General features: G+C 57.5%; 1 long non-coding RNA gene across 1 annotated transcript; it reads right to left on the bottom strand.

The window, feature by feature from the left end:
- Nucleotides 1-2,805: 2,805 nt before the first annotated feature.
- LOC111828066 lies at nucleotides 2,806-4,434 on the bottom strand. The gene is made up of 2 exons (XR_002831831.1): nucleotides 3,404-4,434; nucleotides 2,806-3,177 (listed from the first exon to the last, which is right to left on the bottom strand). It is a non-coding gene; the product is annotated as an uncharacterized LOC111828066 (long non-coding RNA).
- Nucleotides 4,435-4,725: the final 291 nt, after the last annotated feature.

Here is a 4,725-nt window from a genome sequence, read left to right on the forward strand (position 1 = left end):
CGGGCCGGCCTCCTCGCCCCGGAGCCGGGGTCTCGGCGATGACCTGAGAGGGAGGAGGCCACGTGGCTGGAAGCAGCTCCTCACAGCCAGGAGCCCCCGGGATGCACCGGCCCAAGCCAGGGGTCTCCCTGGGGCCTCGGAACGTCTTTCCTTAGTCTGTCTGTCTCTCTCTCTCTCTCTCTCTCTCTCTCTCTCTGCGAGTGGCGTGAGTACCACAGACCCTGCACATGGAGGGAGGAGAAGCACGAGAAAGTCAGAACCCAGGCAGACACCCCCGGGGCCACCCGCCTGCGTGAGCGTGGGCGTGCACAGCCACCCCAGAGGCACCGACTGCGGCCTGGGCTTCCTGACAACGGTTCGAGTTTGGGAAGCCGGGCGACCGGCAGGGCCCAGGTGGCACCTCCGGGCAGCTCTCTCTTGCCGGTCAGTCCCCGCAGCCGCAGCGGGCCAGGGCGGGCAAAGGCTCTGCCTGCAGGAGCTATCTGACCGCGAGGTCAGAGGAACACGGCGACCTGCTCGTCTCACACGTGCCGGGCTCAGGAAGCATCCGGCCGGAGACGGGACTCCTGTTTCAACACAGAGAGGTGAGACAGCCAGGGCGGCCCGGCCGCTGGGAGGGGGGTCAGCCCCGGCCTCCGGGGACAGAGGCGGGATCTTTTCTGGGACCACGAGGCCCTGAAGGCCCAGCCCCGGCTCCTTCCTGGGAACCACTCGTCACCAGCCCTCAACGTCTCCCCCACCGCAGTGAGCAGGTCACCCCAGGCCCTCCCGGGTTCCAGGCGAAATGACAACCACGTGGCTGATGGGGCCAGACGTGCAACGGCCCCACTCACTCTTTTTCATTCTTACTTTTTTTTTTTAAATATATTTTATTGATTTTTTACAGAGAGGAAGGGAGAGGATAGAGAGTTAGAAACATCGATGAAAGAGGAACATGGATCAGCTGCCTCCTGCACACCCCCCACTGGGGATGTGCCCGCAACCCAGGTACATGCCCTTGACCGGAATCGAACCCGGGACCTTTCAGTCCGCAGGCGGACGCTCTATCCACTGAGCCAAACCGGTTTCGGCCATTCTTACTTCTTAGTGTCGCTTTGTTCCTGAGAGGATGGCCATCCTGAACGGCTGCCTTTCTGTGTGTGTGGTTAGGTAACACGTAACATAAACGTTCCCGGCCATGAGCACAGCTTGCACGTTGATGGAAACTCAGATATGGCTGCCAGTCTCCGTGATGGGGGAGGTCCCAGCACAGGAACAATGACCCCTGCGAGCACCCCTGTCTGGGAGAAAGCGGCCCCCGAGTTCCTGCCCAGACGCCGGGCGATCCAGTTCCTCCCTGAATGTCCCTGGATTCCCCCAAAGCCACTGCCCAGCGCTGGAGCGCAGAGGAAGTGAGGCTGTGTAAATTCATGGGCTGGCCCTTTAAGAGGAACACCTGGGACTCCAGCAGCCTCCCTGACACTCAGCCACCATCCCCGCTGGTTTTTACAGCCTGAAGCTTCAGGGATTTCTCTTCCCAGCTCTGGGGTCCTGGGCTGGGGGGTCTGATGTGGGGCTGGGACCCCCTGCTTCTCATGGGAGGCCTTGGAGAGACCCCTCCCGATTGAAAAAACTGTGGGTGTCGGACCAGCCCATTCTGCGCCTCCACCCCTCAAAAAAAAAAAAAAGGTGCACAGCTCGGTGGCATTAAGCACATCCACGCTGTTGTGCAACCACCAGCGCCATCCACGTGCAGGACTTTGTCATCTTCCCAAACTGCGACGCTGTCATCATTAAACACGAACTCCCCGCCCGCTCCTCCACCAGCCCTGGGAACATCTGTGAATGGCGACGCTTTAAAAATACTGTCCTTCCTTGGCAAAGTTATTTTGCAACTTTACAAGTCCTGGTGTCATTGTAAAGCTCCTGGAGCTTCTCAGATACTTGGTGGTGGACGGGCGGGCGGCGGAGGGCAAGGCAGCCGCCACCGCCACCCCCACCCCCGCCAGCCGGCCGGCAAGGAATCTTCCGGCCGCATCGCAGCCTGGCGTCCTCACCCAGCTGTGCCAGGAACCGGCCGGAGCCGCCTTTGCGGTAGAAAAAAGGCTCTCACATGGTTTTCTCCTGATTTTCATTTTACTTAAAAGCTCTCCCTGGCCTGGGGTTTTGAGGTTAAAAACCACGGCCCGGCACTCACGTCCTACGCGGGCGTGTGAACTGGCCCTACCTGGACGGAGATCGATGTAGCCACAGCCACAGAAATGGAAGGAAGCAGCCGGGACCAGCTACTCCAGTTCCGGGAATTATCCCACGGATGTGAGGGTATATCTGCACGGAAACTATGTCCCAGGGTGCTCTCCACAGCTCGGTTTGCTTGCAATGTTCTGCTGTTAAAATCCAAAACGCCAGGCAAAAGGGAGCCGTGGAATAAATGATGGGGCTCCCGGCAGCCCAACGCTAAGCCCACCGTTAAAGAGCCCGGGCGAGCTACGTGGACCGACAGAGGACCGCCTCCGGGACTTACGAATTCTTAAGTCAAAAAAAGCAGGTGCAGGCCTGGCCCGTGTGGCTCAGTGGCTGGAGCGTCAGCCCTCGCACTGAGGGTCTCTCTCGGGTTTGATTCCCAGTCAAGGGCATGTACCTGGGCTGCAGGCTTGTTCCCCGTCCTGGTTGAGGGGAATGTCTCTCTCACATCGATGCTTCTCTCTCTCTCCCTTCTCTCCCTCCCCTCCCCTCCCCTCCCTTCTTCTTTCCCTGAAAATCAATGGGAAGAAATATCCCCGGGTGAGGATTAACGCCAACAACAAAGCAAGCAGGTGCACAAGGTGGCAGCTATTAGCAGGTTTTCTTTGCAAAAATACATACTCATCTGTGCAGAGCAAGAACAGACACACACAGACACCAGCAACGGCGCTGTCTGCAGGGAGCAGCGTGCAGGCAAGGGTGTGAAGGAGCATGTGCTTCCCGTCGACCCTGGGCCCTCGGTGCCAGGTGTGTTATCACATAAACGCTGCCGGTGCCGTTACCCCGGCGGCATGGTCATTCTGTGTCCACAGTTCACTCTGTATCTGCAGCATTTTCCTGATTTACACAGCATGTCTGTCAGCAAAGGTTTAACACTGAGATGCAATCCTCCATCCATATTGTCTGACTTTTGCAGATAGTAATGTAGAGAGATGCATTTTTAAAAAGATGTTTCTATTTATTTCAGAGAGCGGATGGGAGAGGGAGAGAGAGAGAGAAACATCAGTGATGAGAGAGAATCATTGATCAGCTGCCTCCCGCACGCCCCCCACTGGGGACCGAGCCCACAACCTGGGCATGTGCCCTTGAACGGAATTGAACCCGGGACCCTTCAGTCCACAGGCCGACGCTCTATCCACTGAGCCAGGCCGGCTAGGGCAAGAGGTGTATTTTTAATCACCTTTTCATTTGAATCATCTCAGGTGAAAAAATAAACCAACCCACAGGCGCTCTAATCTCTAACGGAGACTTTCCAACGGGCTCGCAGAAACGGTTAAACAGTTACGATCGTCAGAACAACTTCCACGTCCACATCCTCTTGCAGCTTCCGGATGACTGTGTCTTCCGGCGGCTTCCCTCGCAGAGGGGGCCGGAGGAGGTGTGTTCGCCGGACTCCGACGCCCTGAACTTTCTGTCGTTCTTGATCTTTCTCCAACCTTCCGCCGTCCATTCAGCTCGACACATTTAAATGAGATCTGCACGGTGAGGGCTTCACCGGCTGGGCTGCTCCGCCTGACCTCGCCAGGACCGCGCCTCCTCGGCAGGTTCTTTACGGCACTTGGCTTGACAGGACCTGAACGCCTTGCCATCCTTGGGGACGAACACCGTGCCGTGGCCGGGGCCCACGGGCCCGAACAGAATCAACAGATCTCCAACCGCAGGCTGCACGCCGTGTGGAGACCACCCCCGTCTTACTGCTTCTAATTACTTCTCAGGGCGTCTCTCTGGAAACCAAGATGAACGTGATTCCACTTGAAGACGTCAGTGTGCGGCCTCCTTTCCAAGAGCCGCGCTCCATCCTGGCCCGGCTCCTGCCCTCATCCGCCGGCGATGAGAGGTATCATCGCCCTGCAGCTGGCATTAAAGGGCGGGCCTCCCACAGCCGTGTCTTCCAGATGCCGTCTGGGTCCCGTAATCCCTTCCTGGCCGAGCCCGGGAGCACCGGCCCCGCAGACACTGCCAGAGGGTTTCGCTGTGAAACCAGGATTGCGCCCTGCTGATTGGGGCTGTTCTTTGTCGCGGTGAGATCTGAGCCTCGCCCTCGTCTCTGGGTTTTTAAGAGTCATGGACGTTGTTGGACTTTATCAAATGCTTTTCTGGCATCTGTTGAAAGAAGAAAGCTTTTTTTTTTTTTTTTTTTGGCTTTTAGTAGTTCGCCTGGTGTTTAATCCTCTGCTTATGTCTTGGAGGCTGGTCCACACCCGGTGTCATGAGCCCTGTGCTGGGTACTGTGCTGGGGGAGCACAGAGAGAGACACCCCAACCACATCGCTCCTGCCTGTTCAGAAAGGGAGAGGAAAGGAAGGCAGAGAACACACACACACACACACACACACCCGTCCCTGTCCCCCCTCTGCACCATCGGAACAGCAGGCTAGGATTTGTGAATTCATGTCACACCCAAGGCGCAGTAAAGACCCAAGGAACCACACGATTCGGGTGAATCACAGAGGACTTCCTGCAGGAGGTGGCAGAGGCCTACTTCCTGCAGGAGGTGGCAGAG

The sequence above is a fragment of the Myotis lucifugus genome, unplaced genomic scaffold (assembly GCF_000147115.1).
Source record: "Myotis lucifugus unplaced genomic scaffold, Myoluc2.0 scaffold_276, whole genome shotgun sequence".
Lineage (NCBI taxonomy): Eukaryota > Metazoa > Chordata > Mammalia > Chiroptera > Vespertilionidae > Myotis > Myotis lucifugus.